Below are 22,581 nucleotides of genomic sequence, written 5' to 3' on the forward strand. Positions count from 1 at the left end.
ATATGTAGCATACCATTCACCCATTTAAAGTGTATATTCTGTGGTTTTCAGAACATTCTCGGAATTGTGCAACCATCACCATAGTCATTTTTAGACCATTTTCATCACCCCCAAAAGAAACCCCAGATGCATTAGCAGTCATTTCTGTTTCTCATGAAGCCCCCTCCACAGCCCTGGGCATTATGATTCCATTTTATGTTTTTATATCTTGGCCTTTTCTGGACATTTCCTATAAATGAAATCACACAATTGTGGTCTTTTGTGACTGGCTTCTTTCAGCTAGAATAATGTTTTCATTGTTCATCATGCTGTAATGTGTCTCAGTACTTTATTTTTTTATTGCTAATAATATTACATTGTGTGCGTGCACCACATTATTTGTCTTTTCATCAGTCGGTGGAAATTTGCAGTGTTTCCACTTTTAGGCTTTTATGGATGATGCTGTTATAAACATTCATATACAACTTTTGTGTGACATGTGTTTTCATTTCTCTTGGGTGTATAACTAGGAGTGGAATTGCTGGGTAATATGTATACCTTTATGTATGCGATCTTTATGTATATAATAAATTAGATGCATCATTTTACATGATCACTTGCAGGATGTAAGGGTTCTGATTTTTCCCCATCATTATTAATTGTGTTTTTAGTTATAGGTGACCTTGTGGGTGCCAAATGGTGACTCATGGTGTTTAGATCACCATTTCTCTGAAGGCTGTTAATGCTGAGTATCTTTTCATTTGCACATTGGCCATTTGTGTATCTTGTTTGGGGAAATGTCTATTTAGAACCTTTACCCATTTAAAAAATTTGAATCATCTATTTATTATTGAGTTGAAAAAGTTCTTTATATATTCTAGATACAAGTCCCTTCTCAGATATATGATTTGCATATATTTCCTCCCATTCCTCTTTGATTGTCTTCTCACTTTATTAATGATGTCCTTCAAAATACAAACTTTTACATTTTGATGAAGTCTAATTTATATATTTTTTTCTTTGTTGTGGCTATTGTTGCTTGTGCTTTTGGTGACATAGCTGAGAGACCCCTGTCTAATCCATGCTCATGAAGGTTTACGTGTATGTTTTCTTCTAAGTTTTATACTTTAAACTCTTAGGTCTTTGATTTATTTTGAGTTAATTTTTATATATGCTATGAAGTAGGAGCCTTTCACTCTTTTGTGTGTAGATATCCACTTGTCTAAGGACCATCTGTTAAAAAGACTACTCTTTCTCTGTTCACTTAATTTTTTTTTTTTTTTTTTTTTTTTTTTGAGACGGAGTCTTGCTCTGTCACCCAGGCCGGAGTGCAGTGGCGCAATCTCGGCTCACTGCAAGCTCCGCCTCCCAGGTTCACGCCATTCTCCTGCCTCAGCCTCTCCGAGTAGCTGGGACCACAGGTGCCCGCCAACACGCCCGGCTAATTTTTTTGTATTTTTAGTAGAGACGGGGTTTCACCATGGTCTTGATCTCCTGACCTCGTGATCCACCTGCCTCGGCCTCCCAAAGTGCTGGGATTACAAGCGTGAGCCACCGCACCTGGCCTGCTTAATGTTTTAAGATATCAGAGCTCAAATACATTTCCTGCTGTGCTAAATATGTCTATATATGTTTTTCATTTCCAGCATGTATGTTCCTTCTCCACTATCATTGTGTACTTCAGCAGAAATGTTTGGAAAAACTTGGTATAAAGAAAACAAACTTTAATAGATAATGCTTCAACCAAGAAGGCTCTGGGATGTAGACTTTTCATTGAAAGAAGCCATGGAAGATAAACAGGAGAGGTTCACATTAAGCTGGAGGTCCAGGTTAGGTCATGCATTCTCAGTGGGAGTGATATCACCCCCAAGCTGGTGAAAATTAATTCTTGGGAGCAATAAAACGTCTTATTCTTTATATGTGTAAAGTGCAGACATAGAGACAATACATATGAAGATGTAAAGAAAATCTGTGGTATTAAAATTTCAGGGGGGCAGTTAGAAAAGGCTCCTTGCAGGGATGATGATGAAAAAAAGATTGAGAAACAGTGAGGTGAAAGTCGCATTTCATCAAAATTTCCTTAAAAATTCCTTCCTTAAGTGGCTCATTAATGTGTACATGGTTTTGATGTATAGATATGTACTTGAACATTTGAGAACCACTGAAATAAAGGAGAAAAGGAGAGTCCACATTCAATTCCCTGGGTTTTGAAGCCATTCCTAATAGAGACTTTCGAAGGACTTCTAAATGCTCTACATGCACTGTTTGCTCTATTGTGCTTTTATGGTAACTCTCTTAATATATTTATTGTTAGTGTTATTAGGATTAAATAGGATAATATAACCTGTATCTTATAGTGATAAAGTGCTGTGTGTACAGAAGAGGTTTTCAAGTCTTTTCTTAAATTGAGTATCTCTTATGATAATCTTCCGCTGTGATAATTTTTTCTTTTTAAGCTTTAGCTTTTCTAGCTACTGGTCTTACTATATGTAATATGGGCTGAACTATTGGTAGGAAGGCTTTATCAGTGACTGCATGGCTAAATGTATTCAAAATCCTTTTATGACTTGAATCTATCCATGGTTTTGACTTTGCTGCTTTATCATGTCTATACTTGAGAAGTATAATGTTTGTTCATCAGGCTACTCCTACACACAGCGTAGTCGTCAGAGAACATTTTCTTCTAGAATTTAAGTAATGAAAAGCAAGGCTGAATGGAGATTTTGGTGAAAGGCTTTCTCTTTGGATCCATCTCTAATGTTTTTCTCCCCCACTTTGGGGAATACACTGGAAGCTGACGCCACATACTTTGTTGATGGTACCCTTAGCCAACCACCTCAGGACATAACAAGTTTAATTTCAACAGATCAGATAGATTCAAAGGAAAAATAATTTTAAGATGATTGGTAAAATTCCCAACATAAATCTAAAATCTCTTCATTAAAAAAACAACAACAAAAAAAACACTCCCTCTCTCCAGACCAGTTTCCTAGGAGACTGCCAATTATTCTAGTGTGATAAGCTAGATTGCAAATGAAGAACTTGTTGAAAGATGCATTTAAGCTAAAGACTTTATTTCTTTAGTTTTAATTTTTTTTTTTTTTTTTTTTTTTTTTTTTTGAGACGGAGTCTTGCTCTGTCACCCAGGCTGGAGTGCAGTGGCGCGATCTCGGCTCACTGCAAGCTCCGCCTCCCGGGTTCACGCCATTCTCCTGCCTCAGCCTCTCCGAGTAGCTGGGACTACAGGCGCCCACCACCACGCCCGGCTAATTTTTTTTTTTGTATTTTTGGTAGAGACGGGGTTTCACCGTGGTCTCGATCTCCTGACCTCGTGATCCTCCCGCCTCGGCCTCCCAAAGTGCTGGGATTACAAGCGTGAGCCACCGTGCCCGGCCAGTTTTAATTTTTTGATATCATTTATATACAGCAACACACATAAAATTTACCTACACCGTGGATTGCTGTATAAATACTGTCATCAAATCAATAAGTTTCTTCACACAGTTTTGCATTCTGCCTCCTCCCTACCACCCCTGGCCTCAGGCATCCACTTATCTGCTTTGTGATGCTATAGATTAGGTTTGGCTTTTTAAGTATTTTGTATAAATGGGATAATATAGCATGTATCTTTTTGTGCCTGGGGCCTTTTCTTCTTCTTGTTACTGCATGTATCAACAGTTCATTCCTTTTCATTGCTGAGTAGTAGTGTTGTGTGATTATACTACAGTTTGTTAAGTCATCTGATAGTGGACATTTAGGTTGTGTCTACTTTATGGCTATTATGAAGAAAGGTATAATTTTTCATAGATGAGTCTTTTGGAGAATATGTTTGCATTTTTCTTGGATACATACCTAAAAGTGGAATTACTGAGTCACATGCTATATTTAAAGTCAAATTTACAAGGAATTGCCAGTGGTATTCTAAAATGGTTATATCAGTTTTCACTCTGCCATCAACATTTGGAAGTTCTTAATTGCTGCCAATCCTTGTCAACACTTGATATTGTCAGTCTTTTTTATTTTAGCCATTCTATTTAGCTGTGTAGCAGTATCTCATCTGGGTTTTAATTTGCCTTTCCCTAATGACTAATGATAAGCATTTTTTTCCTGTAATTATGTCGTCTTTTGTACAATGTCATTTTTGGTACTTTGCTCATTTTTAATTGGGTTGACTATCTTATTGAGATATTATTTTTTATTCTAGATATAAGTCATTTATTAAGTATTTGCATTAAAAATATGTTCTTCTAGTCTGTGACTTGGCTTTTTATTTCCTAAACTGTGCCTTTCAAAGAACTAAAGTTCTTCGTTCTTCAAATCCAAGTCATTTTTTTCTCTTTTTTTCTTTGTACTTTATATGTACTAAGTCATATAAAGTACCTAACCACATAAAGAGTTTATGTGGTTAACTCTTTAGGTAAGAGATTCACAGCTGGGATTGTTTTGCTGTCAGGGAATTTCGGTCAGTTAGCTGAACAGGAAATGTTGATTTCAGCATCTAGCAGTTTTAGGGGTAAAAAGAGTTCTAATCTTAGCTAATCAATCCTGAGCCAAAGAGTGGGAAATTGGCTAGAGGTAAAAAGGGTTGGGTCTCTTTCTGGCCTTGTTACAGGTAAACAAAAGGGGTGGTCTGCACATTTTGTGAAAATTATGATAGAGTAAGAATAGTCATATCTAAGTCATTTGGGGAAGAGTAGTTCTCTTCAGCAGCCACTTCCCAGAACCAAAAAGGGTGGGGATGTTTTGCCTTCAGTTTTCAAAAGGTTTGTAGGGGTGGTTGTTAACCACCACTTTTCTGCAAGCACAGGGCTCAGGTAAAGTTTGACATTGTCAGGGCCTATTTGTACTTATATTCTTTAATTCTCTTTGTATGAATACACCATGCTACTGGTTCCCTCATTAAGAAATTCATTTTGGTATGTTTGCTTTATATTTATCTAAAAGCAATGTTTGTAACTTTTTAAAAATTATACTTTGACATGCTTTGGATCTTCATAGATGCTGTAGTGGACAAAAGATTTTTCATCTGTCACTAGACTCATGACTGAGACACTATGACAAAAGACAGATTAACCGGAGAAAAACATACAAGTTTATTTAGCATAAGTTTTATGTGACACAGGAGCATTCCAAAATGAAGACCCAAAGACATAGGGAAATCTACATGTTTTAATGTTCAGTTTGATAAAGTAGATGGTAGGGGAGAAATATGATAGGAAGATAAAAGGTTATGATCTAATGGTAATAAACTGGGCTGACTTGGGAAGGCCTGTTTGTTCAGATTCTTCTGTGTCCCTGTGTTTTCAGAGAGACAGAGATGTTCCTTTTTTCCAGGTACAGTGAGAGAACCTCTGAAATGGGAGTCTTATGATGTACTGCAGAGGTCAGAGAATTATTGTATAGTCTGCTTCAGAGGAGATGGGCAGGAAGAAGGTCCAAGAGACCTTCTTGCTTCTGCCTTTCCTCCAATGCCAAAGTGGGGTGTCCTGAACCTCATCAGTAACATACCTATTGGTCAGGAAGGCACGTGTACAAAGTCAAGCTTATCCATTAAATATTTCCTCAATTTAATTTACTATGAGGATAGTTTTTATGCTGAAGAGGATCTGACATCAGGCTGGTTTCTTTTTAGTATGTTTTGAAGTTTATTCTTTCTTGACTTGTGAAAATCAACAGGGTCTCTTACAAATAGACTCCCTTACCATAAACTCCTGAATTTTAGACAGTAAAATAAATTTATCAACAGGACTCATGAATGTGATAATTATATTGTATTTTGTTGATTCTAATACTCACCATCTCTGAAATTAATATGTTCCTTGCGATTGGTACCATCTTAGGCAGGATGTAATATGATATATATGTCTTTTTTTCTTTTCTCACCTGTCATGGATATGTTACTGGGAAGGGTCCCAATCCAGACCCTAAGAAAGGGTTCTTGGACCTCATGCAAGGAAGAATTCAGGGTGAGTCCAAAGACTAAAGTGAAAGCAATTTTATTGGGAAAGTAAAGGAATAAGTACTTTTTTATTCCAAAAAGTAAAGTGAAAGCAAGTTTTTGGAAAGCAGTTTGGGCTGCTCGACTGAAAATACTTATAATTATTTCTTGATTATATGCTGAACAAGGGGTGGATTATTCATGAATTTCCTGGGAACGGAGTAGGCAATTCCCAGAGCTGAGGGTTGGGTTCCTCCTCTTTTTAGACCATATAGTGTAACTTCCGGACTTTGCAATGGCATTTGTAAACTGTCATGGTGCTGGTAGGAGTGTGTTTCAGCACACTGATGCATTGTAATTATCATATAATGAGCAGTGAGGACAACCAGAGGTCACTTTTATCACCATCTTGGTTTCGATGGGTTTTGGCCAGCGTCTTTACGCATCGCATCCTGTTTTATCAGGTGATTTGCACCTTGTGTCAACCTCTATCTCATCTGTGACTTCGAATGCCTAACCTTCTGGAAGTACAGCCCAGTAGGTCTCAGCCTTATTTTACCCAGCCCCTATTCAAGATAGAGTTGCTCTTATTCAAACACCTCTGACAGATACAAGAAAAAAATAGCATAATATATTTTATTAGAATTCATTAGGGTTATAGAGGCATTTATTTGCAAAAACTTTGTGTTGAGTCTAAAGCCCCAACAAACATTTTGTTTTCACTTTTGTGTTCTATTGTTTTGTTAAAAGTTTTCAAACTTCTAAATAATAGTGAATACACCAAGTTTTGATGCTTACACCTTGCGGGAAGAAAATTAAGTTCCGTATTTTACAGTTTGTTTCTCCTGACACCGTTTTTTTTCTTTTTTTTTTAATTTAGTGGAGAGTGAAGTTTCCTGCAGTGGCAGTAATCCAGTAACTGAGGCTTTAAAATATCTAGCTGTGTTACTCACTAGTTTGCTGCAGTCATCATACTTAATTGGCACACCCTGAAGTGTGAACCAACCTCCCACACCGTCAAAGACCCTTAGAACTGGGAGGATGTTTTTGATAGATCTTCCCTAAGAACACTAATATTTTTTTCTTTTCTAACTTGTAGTGGTTAGATGCACAGAATTCAGACTTGAGTGTTCACTGGCATTTAAATATTGCCTTAAAGCAAATCCTTTCTGACTTTGTGGTTATTGAGGAACTTGAGCTTATGGTTGTATTCTACCCTATTCTCACTCATTTTCATGCTTTGGAAGGGGCCCAGTGGTACAGGGGTATCCATTGCTAGGTCCCAGCCTCTTGCTTTGCCCCCCTTGAATTATTTCCTTGTCTTCCCATTGCCAGGGTGAAGTTCACACTCCCTGAGTTGGCATAGGAAATCTGACCCACTCTTTACTCTTTCTCCACCTCACTCTGGATTCCAATTTATATTGGATACTCTTTCTAGAAAACCCATGGTAACAGCACTTGGGGTGCATTATTGAAACGTGATTTTGAGTTGGGCGGCCTAGCTACCTACTGTCTACAAGTCCCTGGGCAAGTTAACCTCTCTGAGGCTGTGTTGCTTTTTATGTTAAGTGGGGATAATAATAGTACTTAGCTCCTGGAGTTACTGTAAGGATTTAGCAAGGTAATGAATGTAAATTACTAAGCTTAGTTCCTGCATATTTTAAGATACTCCCTTAAAACAAATATAACTCCCTTAAAACAAACTTATTATTTACAGTTGCCATAACTTAAGGTCTTCCCATCCTGTGCTCAGAATGTTTTGATGTTTTGTAGCCTTCCAGCCTTGAAAGTCTCTTCACACCCATACTCATCTTCTTCCTTTTCATCTTATCTCTGGTTTGGATTTCAGAGTTTTAATTAAGATTCCATAGCTTTCCCCCGAACAGATTGTATAGCCAGTACCCAGCCTCTCATCTGCTATGTCTGAGCAACATTTGTTGAAAGAAAGATTGAATGAAAACTAGTGTCTATTTCCAGTAGTTTTAGTTTTCAGATATTTTAAGGGTGATAAGAAAGGTCTCTGCCCACTTCTTCCTATTTCTCTACCTCAGCAATTCCTGGCCTGCTGCAGGGATTCCTATGTAGTTTTGATGGGTATAACTTTGGTAGTCATTTTAAATGGGGACAGGTGAAAAAAGTCTTTCAGAACCACTTCAAGGTTGGATTTTTTTTTTTTTTTTTTAACTGAATAGGGTTCAGGACACATGACTTCAAAGTATGGCATCTTGATATTTGAGAACATAGCAGAAGCAGGAGGATCTCTCTTACCTTCCCCTTCCCCTTCTCATAAGACCCTCATTCAAGAGGTACCCTCCATAGATCTGGAGAAAGGGAACATCCTTACCTCTGGAGATACAGGGACACAAAGAAGATTTAGCAAGCAGGACTTCCAAAGTCCCTCCCGGCTTATTACCATTAGATCCTACTTTTTAATCCAATAATACTTTTTCATTACTATCTACTTTTCCGTCAAACCAACATAGAAAAAGACACAGGCTTCCCTATTTTGAGGGTATTCATTTTCCTACGAAGGCTCTCATGCCACATAAAATTCATTGAATAGATTTATATGCTTTTCCCTTCTTGATCTACCTTTTGTTATAGGTGCCTCAGCCATGAACTTAGTGATGAGTGAGGAAAATATATTTTTCCCCTATACTGCTATCACAATTTAATATTTTGAAGTAATAATCTTAAGAAGCACCACATAAAATCATGGGCTTTTCAAAGAAGGGATGCCATGTGTCAAAGATACAATGCACTGGACAGTTAAGGAGGTGATTTTATTTAGGATACTGCTACAGGGAGAGCATTAATTACAGTAGAACATCTTGAAGAAGAGGAAGTACACCTGGACTTTTAGAGAGGCTGGTAAACAAGGGAATCCTGAGGAAGCATGGAGGTGGGATGTTACAGAAAAGATTGAGGATTTCTTAATTCCGATTTTCTGGGAGCACAGGGCTCAGGTAAAGTTGAACATTGTCACAGAGTGTTTCGTGGGATGTACAATGCCACAGACTAGTCATCTGCCTGGAAGGGAAATTTTATTGTAATATTTGGAGGTGGCAGTTCTATTTTTCACAAAAGCCCCTGCTGATATATGACGGAGTGTGTACAAAATCTGCAGAGATGTGTGTGTCTGTGTGTGTGTGTGTGTGTGTGTGTGTGTGTGTGTGTGTATTTAATTTCCAACTTCTAAGTTCAGGGGCACATGTGCAGGATTGCAGGTTTGTTACATAGGTAAACATGTGCCATGGTGGTTTTCTGCACAGATCAATCCATTACCCAGGTATTAAGCCCAGCATCCATTAGCTCTTCTTCCTGATGTTCTCTCTCCTCCCCGCTGACCTCCGGCAGGCCTCAGTTTGTTTTGTTCCCGCCGTGTGTCTATGTGTTTTCATCGTTCAGCTCCCACTTATAAGTGAGAACATGTGGTATTCAGTTTTCTGTTCCTGAGTTAGTTTGCTAAGGATGATGACCTCTAGTTTCATCCATATCACTGCAGAGGACATGATCTCGTTCCTTTTTAATCTGCATATATTTTTAAGATAAAGCATGAGACATCAAAGAAATTTCTGCTTGGAGCAGTCTACTTTACCCCCACCTTCCTTGTCCTCCTCCTGGTCCCCCACTTTAGTGAAGCAAATGTTAATCCCTATGCCGTGTTACTACTTTGGAAAGTTTGAGAAGCATGGGTTAGGGCATCCACAGCAGCTATTATGTTGAACAGTCTATGAAAAGCCACAATCCAGGGTGAAGGAGTAGCATCAGCAGAGGAAGAAAACGGGGAGAGTGAAATGTGTGGCACACACGGAGTTTCTTTTATTGTCCATGCAGGATGTGAATGGACAAGCAGTGTAATATATGACTGACAGAGTAGGTGATGCTCTTAGTTTTGAGTTCCAGAGTAACATTTCTGGATTTAATTCATTTGGCAACTGGTGTCCATTGAAGGTTTTAGAGCAAGAAACTGTTGGGAGCTAAACATGTTAGAAGAAAACCATGTTTTCAGCAATAGGTTAAGTCATGACTCTCAGACAGATACAGAAATGAACCTGTGTTAAAGATTTTAATTCACAAGGGAAGCTGCAGATGATATAACTGGTTTAAAAGATAATCCAAACAACAGGCGTGTTTATAAAACAGGAATATTGAAATGCATGTGAAAATGGAGGCAAAGCTATTTTCTTCCTCCAGGTGGCAGGAAGGAAGGAGGTCAAAGTAAACCTCTATCAAACAGGAAATAATTTGCATGTCTTAATATTTTGCATTACTATTAGTTACCTGTAACATAACAGAGTTGTAAAATACCTTAAAGACACTGAACAGACCTAGACGTTGCGTAGATTCTACACATTTTTCTCTTTCTGAAGAACATGTTGGGAGCTGAATATTAGTAAGATCGTAGAGTGTGGAAATTTGGATTGAAGAGAAAGAAACTAGAGATATTAAGGAGATTAGGAGACTATTGCACCTGACCAATGGTACTGAAAGGTATGATTAGAATTATAATGGTGCTGGGATGGCACAGAGAGGGGTGGACGCAAGGTACTAAACCAAGGTGGGATCTACCAAAGTTATCAATTGATTAGAAGTGGGAGATGAGAAAGCAGAGCCTGGTGGCTAATGCTTGACTGGTATTTGGATTCCGCATCTGCCCATTTGTATAACCTCAGGCAAGTTACCTGTCCTCTCTTAGCCTCAGTTAGCTCATCTACAAAATGGCATAACAATAGGGTCTGTCTTCTAAATTAAGCAAGATAACATTTCGCCTCAGTCAGTTCCTGCTTCTATAACAAAACACCTTAGCCTGGGTGATTTAGAAACAACAAATACTTATTGCTTACAGTTCTGGATTGTGAGAAATCTTAAAAGGCTTGAGAAAAATGGGTAAATTTAGTGAGAGCAGGAAAATTTGGGGAGCTTGAGGTTGATGATAAGAGACATGGGAAGATGAGATATCCAATGCTGCAATGAAATTAAAGCATATGGAGACCAGGAGGAGGCACCAGTTCTTAAACTTTGCTTATTTCAGTTACTAATGACTTTCAACAGGCATAAATTGGGAATAGGCACGATGGGGAATTTAAGGGAGAGTCAAGAAGACAAATAAAATGAGAGCTAGCTGAGCACTGGTAAGATCAATGGAGGTTACAGAGCTCGAGATCATGTCACATAGGTATAAAGGTGGGCCACATTAGAATTCATGCAGGTTTCCAGGTTTCACCATAATACATTTTCGAAAATCAGGCTGGAAAGCAGACCCAGTTTACTAATTTCAAGTGTTTCACTTAGGGGCTGAGATCCCCCTCAAGGACAGGGCATGAAATAAGCCATAGCACTAACCATAAACACCAGTTTTTTTGTTGTTCGTTTGTTTTTTGTTTTTATTTTGTTTTTTGAGATGGAGTCTCGCTCTGTTGCCCAGGCTGGAGTGCAGTGGCACAATCTCGGCTCACTGCAACCTCCGCCTCCCAGGTCCATGAACACCAGTTATAGATCTCCATCTAAGGTTGCAGACTAATGTCTCATGCTTCCCCCTGGAGGCCACTGACTGTTTTCTTTAGTCCTCATTTCTTTTTATTTTATTTCTTCTTTAAGAAAATATAAAATAGCCACCGAAATTTTTATTGGGACATTTCACATAGAAAAGTTAGATTTGGGGTGGCTTTTGGAAAATAAGTGATTCCAGCTACTCAAGGCCTTCATTCCATTCCTGAAAGCAGTTGGTGAGAAGCTGGATTTGTTGCCCCGGGTCGTGCTTGCTCTGTCCAGTTGGCTGCAGTTCCCACTACTCCCTATTATCCTCAGAGCAAGTCTACTTTACTCGTTTTCAGTACCTGCCAGGCCCCTAAAGACATCTGTCTTTGCAACCCCTGTGCCATCCTGTGCAGTTATTGTCGAAGGTTTGGAGTTGTTTCTGTGTGGTTTGATGTGTAAACCCTGGAAAATCCCTTTACCCTAGGAGGAGAGCATTGAAATGTATTCCCGCATCTCATTATACTCATCTGAGGGGTGACAGAGTTGTTTACACCTCAATGAGAAAAACAAACATGCCATATCTGTTAAATGCATTAACTTTATAGAAAAGTTAGGTAGGAGGAGAATTCTCATGACACTTGATTCTTAACCTAAATCATAAGGAAAAGTTATTATAATTCTGCCATCTGTTCAAGTTTTTAAAGCCATTTTGGTAAACTTAATGCTAATGCAAAATACATGCCTTAGCACTAATTAACAAAAAAATCTGTTTCATTCTTCTCAGATAATGAAAAAATATATCAAGGACATGATTCCTCAAAGAATATCTAATTTATGGTGCTCGGGCCTTTAAACCGTCCTTGCGACGTGCTCAGGAGCACAACCATAAGAATAACAAAAAGTCACATCAAGTATTCCCATTAGGAAAATCCCCAGACTACAAGCTTTAGACATTTACAGTTGTAATTTAGATTCCTATTTCCACGTAAAGATTACTGTCCTTTCTCTCTGCTATGAGGCTTTCGTATTGATTTTTGGGTAGGGGAGTGGATTGTAATGGAGGGCTGAAGAACATGGGAAGTCACTGTAAGGCCAGTATTGATTTAATGTCCAAGTCCAAATGCCACATTACTCCTGTAGAAACCTAATTAATTGAAATACATGTGATTTGAGTATGTTATATTAAATATTGTTGGCCAATGACTTTTCAAACCCTTTCAGTTATATTTTGTTAGAGGAATAGAACAAATCGAGTTATATTATATATTTTTTTGCTAATACTCTAGGTGTTTTAAACTTGCCTGATTCTCCTGCCACCAACCTCTTGTCTCTGCTGTGCCTTTGACATAGTATCTCTAATTTATATTGGGAAAAATCATTTTATTTGGTTACAAGCCCACTCACAAATCTTCAGCAGTTCATTTCTTATTAGATAAAATACAGAGTTACTAGGGTCTTTGCTACCTGTCTTTCCAGTTGTAGTTCTCACCGTTCATTGCAGTGGGAACGCTTCACTCCAGGGAAATGATTTCACTCAAGATACTGATTATACCTTACACAAGGGTTAGGTCTTGCTTTGGTCTGCAGGATGCCATGACTTTTCATCTTGTTTTCTTGAATACCCAAACCATTGTGCCCTAAGAAGCAATTGGGCAAATGATGATATTGCTGAGTGTGTGCCTATATGTGTGTCTGTGTGTGTAAAAGAGAGAAAGCAGATATGATAAAACCTTAACAGTTGAAGTAGGGTATTGCAGGTATTCATTGTACTGTCTTGCAACCAATTATAGGTTTGAGTTATTTTGAAATACAACGTTGTGAAGAAAAGAAATAGTTGATATTAGATAAGTCACTCACAAGTGAGTGCTGGCCCATTTGAGGCCATATAACAATCAAATATATTTAATTCTTGGTAACATTCAGAAATTTCCTGTGCATTCTGGAGAAGGATACCACGTTTTGTCCTGGTCTTTTATTTCATTAGTTTTTCCAGTGCTGCTCCTTGAAGGAGGACATATTGGCTGATAAGAAGGTGGATTAGTTTTCAGAATGAAATTGTGACTTCCTTCCTTCCTTGTTTCCATAGTTAACAGTCATATATTAAGTAATGGACAGCGGGCTTTGTCTAGAGATCCAGGGAAGAACCTCAGGTAATCTCTGTCCTGGGAAGTCTACAGTATAGGAGAATACAAATGAGAAAATCATTGACTGCAAAACAGAGAGAAAGGTGTGATGGTTTCCTCTTAGGTTTTTTCCATGCCATTTGCAATTTTGACTATCTGTAGACATTTGATATTATGTCCTTACTGACACATTTTTATAATTGTTGCCAGCTGATCACCACACTGAATACAATGAGTGATATCATTTGTTTCATTTCACATCATCCCAAACTGCTGTTCAACAGAGTTGTTCTTAATAACTGGAAACATGCCAGAATACTTTCCATCCATATATTTTCTCCTTTTTACAACGTCGATTCAGAATATCATGACAGATCTTCCTTTTCTGACATTAATCGGTGATATACTAATGATAGCCTTCATTGTAAGTAAAAATGTATTAATTATGAGCCTTTTTTGGCAGTAGGTATTTTGATTTGCTCACTCGAGTGTAGAGTGGAAATAAAAACTTAAAAATATAAGTAGCAATGAATACTTCAATGTTCTGTGCTCTTTCAATGGTATACTACAGTAGAAATTCCATGAGGCCACAGTCTGTTTTATTATTTATTTTTATTTTTTATTATTTATTTATGTATTTATTTTTGAGATGGAGTCTCGCTTTGTTGCCCAGGCTGGAGTGCAGTGGTGCGATCTCGGCTCACTGCAAGCTCTGCCTCCCGGGTTCATGCCATTCTCCTGCCTCAGCCTCCCGAGTAGCTGGGACTACAGGCACCCGCTACCACGCCCGGCTAATTTTTTTTTGTATTTTTTTTAGTAGAGAAGGAGTTTCGCCTTGTTAGCCAGGATGGTCTCGATCTCCTGACCTAGTGATCCACTCGCCTTGGCCTCCCAAAGTGCTGGGATTACAGGCATGAGCCACCGCGCCCGGCCCAGTCTTTTTTATTATCTATTTATTAAATAATCGTTATTTGCTCTTTCCCAGGTGCAGTACTAGCTGCTGGAATAAAGGTGTCTACTACCATAATACCCTTTGAGCACATGTTTATTTCCTTCTCTTTATTTATTTTTTTCTTTTCGAGGCAGAGTCTCACTGTCGCCCAGGCTAGAGTGCAGTAGCATGATCATGCCTCAGTGCAGCCTTGACCCCCCTATGCTCAAGTGACTCTCCCACCTAGCCTTTCTAGTAGCTGGGACTACAGGCACTTGCCATTATGATCTGCTAATTTTTAAAATTTTTTTATAGAGACAGGGTTTTGCTGTGTTGCCCAGGCTGGTCTTAAACTCCTGGGCTCAAGCAATCTTCCTGCTTTGGTCTCCCAAAGTTCTGGGATTACAGGTTCCTTTTGTTTGTTAATCTCCAATACAAAGCACTGTTTTTCTTTGTCCACTCGTGTAGACTTTATTTCCTCTGGTCTGATTCATCTTTGTGTTGCTTGCATCAAGTGTCTAACACAGCACCTTTAACAATAGAGCTGTTGCAAAAATATTTTTGAATTAATACATTAATATGCTTGCATTCATATTTTGTCATACAGCCAATGATTAAATTAGGCATATATGGAAATACTTGGCACACATTCGGTACTCATGACATAAAATTTCTCCCCATTTATTCTAGTTGGTTATCTTTGGAATGCATTTTCCAGAGTTAGCTGGAATTTTGGCCATTCTGGAAGTGCATTGGAAGGTCTTCATAAACTGTGAAATACTATTACATGCCTCGTATTATTATGGAATAGATAACAAAGAGGCTACATCTGTCTCGCTGCTGTGTTTGTCATGTCTTGCACATAGTTAGCTCACAGCAGGGCTTTGACTTATAAGCAAGATTTCCATAGGTAGAAATGGGAGGGGAAAGAAAGGTATGCTGTGTAGAAGAAATGGCATGAGCAGTGGCCCAGATGCTGGACAAGGATAAGATCAGTTGAAAGATTAACTAGAAGTGCCTGTACTGGGTCAAGGATGGTTTTAGATACACACACACAACATGCATTTGAGTGTATCTTATTGTGAGTCAGAAACTGGCATAACTATTCCCAAAGATACTTTTCAACACTGGAAGTACAATTTTTAAATATAAACTTCGGAATTGGAACGATGAGGTTTTCAGATTTTAGTTTTTTCACTTGAGCTGGATGATCACAGACCAGACAACTAACTGTAATTATTTTTCCCTCTCCTTTTGTGCAATTGAAGCTGTTAGTACTTTTTTCTCAGGGTGGTTGGGTGCTTGCATAGAAAGCCATAACTTAACAGTGGTCGATAGTAGTAGGTGTGATCATGTTCCTCACTCTCTATGTACTCCCTCCCCAGAGAGAGCCAAGACGTTCCATAAAATCAACATGATCTGTTATAGCTTCTCTTGGGAATATATGATACTCAAGTGCTGTTGACCTAATACTTAAAAGCCTCTGGCTGTTTTTTATGGATATGGTGTACTTTGTTGCCCAAGGTAAATGCAATTGGAATAGCTTAATCCAGTGAAAGCTCTTTCCCCTCGATTGCATAAGGCTCAAAAGGTATGTCTTCATAAAATCTGTATGGGTGAAGCACATGTGAAAACCCACAAGGAAGTAATAGAGTTTCTTTGCACATCTCCCAGGGCTACTTACAAACCACGTGGGTAACGGATGCCCAGCAATCGTAATGTCAACTCTTTCGGTTTTGATCACCCACTCAGACAAGGAGTTTTTGGGATTATCTGGGTGTGGTGAGGGCGGTGGGAGTTTAAAAAATCTTGTTGAAGCAGCTCATTTAGAGATTGCTGTACACATCACAAGCCATCACTTAGCAGGCAGCAAAACCAAGTCTCGTTGTCGATTGAAAGTCAGGTGGTCTTTTTTTATCTTCTTCTTCTTCTTCTAAAGGAAGGTACCTTGGAGTAGTGGGTAATTGCAAAGCCTGAAGAAGAAAATTGTAATAAAAATGAAAAGAAGAAGATTACTTAATTACAACATGTTCCTCCGGAAATCTTCAAGATGAATGGGAAAATTTAGCAGAGCTCTTAAATGCCGCTGTAATTCAGCCCCATGCCCCGGAGATTCTAAATTGTAATTGACCCTAATTATATCAATACCCACTGGTGAGAAAAGATCTGTTTTTTAGGAAGCTTTACTGCTGCTGAACTTTGCTAACAAGTCACTCATGACTTCAACAGATGTTTTGTACTTTTCTGGCCGAGGGGGTCCTTGGGAATCAACTTTCCTCTCCATTCGGCAGCAAATGATGCAATAATGCTCTTGAAGTGTCAGTATATGAGGTAAAAAATGTGTTCCTTTAGTCGTTGCTCAGACTATTTTTATCTTGCCTGTTAGCATGTTAGGATACTTTCACTAGTAAGCAACTAAAAATGTGACCCATTCTAGCTTAAGCAGACAATAGAATTTATTGGCTGGGATAATTGGAAAGTATCTTGCTCAGCTGTAGATGTGACTTTAGTGCATGTATGGCCTCTCTTCCTCTACCTTTCCTTCTCTTTTTTTTCTCTTTCCCCTTTTTTCTCTCTACCTTTTTCTCTGATATGGTTTGGTTGTGTCCCTACCCAGATCTCGCCTTGAATAACAATAATCTGCATGTGTCAAGGGCAGGGACAGGTGGAGATAATTAAATCGTGGGGGCAGTTTCCCCATAGTGTTCTTGTGGTAGTAAGTCTCACAAGATCTGATGGTTTTATAAACGGGAGTTTCTCTGTACAGGCTCTCCTTCCTGCTGCCATGTAAGGTGTGACTTTGCTCTTCATTCACCTGGCATGCTTGTGAGGCCTCCCCAGCCATGTGGAACTGTGAGTCCACTAAATCTCTTTCCTTTATAAATTGCCCAGTCTCAGGTATGTCTTTATTAGCAGTGTGAGAACAGACTAATACACTCTCCCTTTTTCTTTTCCCCTTCTCGTGTGTGTGTGTGTGTGTGTGTGTGTGTCTGTGTCTGGCTGTATTTCCTTGATATTGTGCCCAGTCTCCAGGAGATTCTCAGATCATCGTTCTAATGTCACTCCTGGCACTGGGCCTTTCTAATTTGTCCGTTCGTGTCTTGTAGGAAAATGCGAAAGCCTCTTCTGGTAACTGTTGAAAAGAAATCCTTCATCCTTATTGGTCCAACTTTCATCTCTCACTCATCCCCTGAGCCAATCAAATGAACAGGGTGATGGGATTTTGCCAGTTGTCCTCGCCAGAGCTGTGGCTTATCCTTATAGCCCAAGTGATGGAGTCAGCCTCCCTCAGAGCACATGGGTTTTGTGGAGGAGGAGAAGATGCTGTTTCTAAGAAAAGTGTAAATAGATACTTGGTGTGTCAAATGAGAACAGAATTTTGTCTTCCAAATTTTTTAGTAATAGTTCACTTCCCCAACTTTTGTTTATAAAAATTGTCAAACTTACGGAAAGTTTCAAGAACAGAAAAACGAACACCTTGTGGGGAAGGCAAAAATTCTACCCCTGCCTTGTTAGAGTTTTTTGGCTGGGCCTGAGAATTAAACTGATGTAAAACAGATTAACAGAAGAAAAGCATGCAAATATATTTAATAGAAGTTTTATGGAGCCCTCATTAGGAAATGAAGACATAAAGAAATGGCAAAACCTAGATGCTTTTATATTCGATGACTAAAAAGATGCAATTGTGGAAAAGTAAGTGAACTCTGTAGGCAGGCTAAAGGAAGATAAGAATTATTTTAACAAGGTCTCTTTGTGCAGAGTTCTCCAGGTCTCACCTTTCCATCCTTGATGATAAAAATGTGACTTTCCTTCTGGTATAAAGGGGACATCTTCTGTATGGGGGTTTTATCCCTGCATTCGGGAAGAAAAAGGGGTGAGTCACAGAGCCCTTTTAGCACCTGCTGTTTTTTAAGTGCCTTTAGCTCAAAATAATCCTTATGCTAAAGTGGCATATGTAGGGGTGGCAGATTCTGCCACCCTTCAACCTGAATACTAACCATTTCGGTTGAACAATTGTTAATGTTTTTTGGCACCCTATCTTAAGTGGCAGGCTGTATCATTTTTCTTACTCCCTCCTGACAAATTTCTCAGTTTCTTCAAATGAAGATTTTAAAAGTTCAACACTTTAGAATTCAAATGGAAATGAAATGTCATTTCCATGGTGCTGTGTCCTTTACCTGTCTTCTCTCCTTTGTTCTCTTTCTGAATAAAGCCAAGAATCATTCCATTTTCCAACCAGCTGTCTCGTACACACTGAAGGGGGAATATTATACAATTAAATGCAGGCTAGCAGTCCTCTAGCAAGGTAAATGCTTCTTATTTCAGAGATCCCCAGTTGATCTCTTAAGTGTAATTCCCTGATAATATGAAAGTTCTGAATTGTTTATCACCTCATATTAGATCAGGAATATTATTTCTGAAAACAAATTTGTTATCATCAGCAAATCAGCTTTTGAAGGTTTTTGTACCAAAGAATAAACCTAGGGAGTGGATTTTGAACTCTTAGGGGGAAGAACTAAAATTACTTTGAGGACGTTTTACAGCTTTTTTACAGCGAGGCAGCTTCAAATGCAGATGAAGAACCGTGCACTGAAGAATCACAATTTTTAGATCTGGTTATAAGTCATTCCTCTAGCCTGGTAAAATTCTATACGGAAGTAATGATTTCCAAACCTTGCATATTCATTTTTGAAGGTGTCATGTTTTCCCCTTGAAGGCTCCATGTACTTATCGATTTAAAAAATTACTTGTAGTTCTCTTTTGCATTAAGTTGTAGTTAGTCACAACAAAAAGAGTTCACATTTCTTAAGTCTTCACTGTGTGCTAAGCCCGTCACTGAGCTCCTAACTACCTTCTTTCATTTAATTGTCACAACTAAGTGAAGTAGATACTGTTAATTTCTCTCATTTTAGAGATGAGGAAACTGAGGCATAAGATGTTATGAAACTTGCCTAAAATTAAGCAAGTGGCAAGCTATGGCATTTGGACATGAACTTATGTTACTACGAAATGCCATTGGTTCAATTCATAAAAATTTGTCTAAATGTGACAGACTCATAAGTTGAGAGCCAGAGGCTGGGCGTATATGATTATTATGAACTTTAAGATAAGATTACTGCTGTTTTTGAGCAAGAATGCCAAATGTTTAATTTTGTAAGCCCAAAACATTTAATGACAGAAAAGCTTTAAAAAATATGTATCTATCTATAAGTGGTTTTTAAGTTTCTTTTCTTCTTCTTCTTCATCTTCATCATCTTCTTCTTTCTTCCTTCTTTCTTCTTCTGTTTTTAGATGCGAGGTCTTGTGATATTTGCCCAGGCTGGCCTTAAACTTCTGGGCACAAATGATCCTCCTGCCTCAGATTCCCAAGTAGCTAGGATTACAGATGCACACCACCATACCCAGCTCTGAGCACTTCTTAATAGGCCTTACTTGGTAAAACAGTTTTAGGTTTATAGCAAAATTCAGCAGAGGGTACAGAGTCATACCGTATACTCCCTCCCCTTCCACATATACGTATCAGTATCCCCTATCAGAGTGTTACATTTGTTACAATTGATGAGCTGACACATCATTGTCACCCAAAGTCCGTCGTTTCTATTAGGGTTCACTCTTAGTGATGTATGTTCGATGAGTTTGGACGAATATGTACTTGCATGTAATCTACCATTAGAGTATCATACGGAATAGTTTCAATGCACTGAAAATCCTCTGTGTTCTGCTTTTATAAGTCCTATATTGTCATTCTGACTTAAAATACGTAATCAGCTGTTTTGGAGAATCATTTTGAAAACCCAGTAAGAGAAACAGGAACATTTGGCAGGTCAAGAATTTGCTTCAACGGCAGCAGGGAGGATTGTAGACTGCGTGGAGAAGGTCAATATGAAGAACGTCAATAATTTGTAATTGGTAAATTCCAACCAAAGCTGAAGAGCAAACCAATTCACGTTAAATAGGAGTAAATATAATTCAGAAAAGCTGAACACAGAGCTTGAGCTCCACTCAAGCTCCACTCCAACTGGAGACAGTTACGCTCTCACCCTTAAAATTTGTTCTGTAGGTCAGATCTGTGTTTTTTGGCACCAGACAGAGATGTGGCTAATATTCACCTTGTGCCTCTCAGCCACCTGTTCTTTCTAATTAAAGACTCCCATTTTCTGCTCTGCTGGCCTCATAATTTGCAAATAAAATCCATAGGACATTTGATAGGAATGTTAAGAAACCTGTGAACTATTTGTTTCTAGTTTGTGAAGTAAAAGAGAGACCCTTCCCCTTCCTTCCCCTTTTCTCTCCTGCCATTTTAAGAGGACATTTTTTCCCCTCCTGGAAATAAAAGAACACTGTTGAAATGATTTGGTTTTCCTCCTTTAAAGATAACTCTCTCTATATATTTGCTGGAGGTAGACTTTTTATTTTAGTATAACTGTTCTAAAAAGAATTCATTTATTTGCCTTTTATAACTTTGTTTTTCTCTACATTTCCATTTCTACCTCATTTGCCTGTATTACTACAATACCTCTTTACTGGTCCGCCTCATCCCATACTTCCGATCTATTTCCTAAATCACAGCCAGGGTAAACAATATAAAAATAAGCATTTTTTAAGCAGAAAATTATGAAGGGAATTAAACAGTTTACTTTAACATAAGCACAGGCAAATTTAAGAAAATATTTTTATTTTTATATCTTTTGTTTTTACAATTATTCATTGTATAAAAATGAATTTATTCTTCATTTATTGTCTAATGGCTTGTTTTAGTTTTGTCACATAAAATGTACATACAGATAGTTTTTTTCCAGTTCTTCTTAATGGCCAGATAATTGTCCACTGTATGGTTACCATAGTTTCTGGGTCAGTTCCCAATATTGATTTATATTTTTAAAAATTTTCCTGATATTAAAAACATTTCTTCAATGTATATTTTTGTACGTAAAGTTTTGCCCATGTGTGTAATTCGACTAGAATTGGAAGTTCTGGATCAAGGGCTGGGGATATCATATATATTGCCTAATTCTCTTTACAAATGACTATATCATCCTCATCATCACTAGCTTCTTTTTTCAATTAACAAAAAGGTTTTTCCCCAATATCGCAGGTGAAAATAATTTTGTAATGAACTCATAATGTTCAATTAGTCACTTGTTGGTAAGGTCGATTAACTTTATGAGCTTATTGGCCATTTTGTATTTCTCCATGGTAGAAGGTAATTATGAGTGAGTACTTTGAATATTGAACCCTAAAGTTTAGAACTTTGACGGGATCAACTGATTCTAAGAACATTTCTAGCCTCCTCATAAGTTGAGCTTATGCTGTGAGCCCTCTGATAAAAGCTGTGTGCATTGATGGTTGACAATATGTATGTTAAAGGATTTTTTGCTACATCGAAATGCAAAATTATTAGCTGCAAGGAAATTAAAAGTGGGCCAACATTCAGATAATTTTAGATACAAAGTATGTTTCAGTACTGATTTATTGTGGTTATTTTCATTATATTCACTAAATGAAGCTCATGACTTCTTGAATTCATATCCATATTCTCTATCCTAGGGGATCTCACTGCTGATATAGGCTGTATTTCTGTCAACCATAGTGGATTAGTTGCAGTTTTTACCTTTTAATTAAACAGCTGCTGCCGCTAAACACAATTTTGAATTATTTAATAGTCCATATTACTTTAGTCAATGCACACTGCTTGAATGTTTTAATTATATGAAGCTATACATTTTTTATGATACAGCTTTTCTAAAAATGCATTGACAGACAGTAATAATTTGTTCTTTTGAGATGTCAGGAATATCTTAGCATATTTTTAAATAATTATAACTAAAATTAAAAGCCATGCTGATCAAATGTAAGATCTTTTGCTTTAAAATATAAATGTAGAACATCTAGAATTTTAAATGAAAGTCCCATTCAAGATGTTTGTAGTCGCTGTCTCATAAACAAGCAACGCATGTGGTAAATACTGTTGAGCACAATTCAGAACACTCAAGATCCTAAAAATCAAACTTCTCATTGAGGCCTCAATTCAGAAATTCATTGCTTTACAATTTTGTGGCTTCTGGGGCAACAAAGTTTGTTTAGGCAATGTCATTTGGAAGCAGAAATCAGTCAGTAAAACTATTTAC

General features: G+C 37.9%; 1 protein-coding gene across 4 annotated transcripts in view; it reads left to right on the forward strand.

Moving 5' to 3' along the window:
* The window catches only part of FHIT (fragile histidine triad diadenosine triphosphatase), a 1,518,095-nt gene that overhangs the window by 1,000,416 nt on the left and 495,098 nt on the right, over positions 1-22,581 (forward strand). The window lies entirely within an intron of this gene.

Source organism: Symphalangus syndactylus, chromosome 21 (assembly GCF_028878055.3).
Source record: "Symphalangus syndactylus isolate Jambi chromosome 21, NHGRI_mSymSyn1-v2.1_pri, whole genome shotgun sequence".
NCBI lineage: Eukaryota > Metazoa > Chordata > Mammalia > Primates > Hylobatidae > Symphalangus > Symphalangus syndactylus.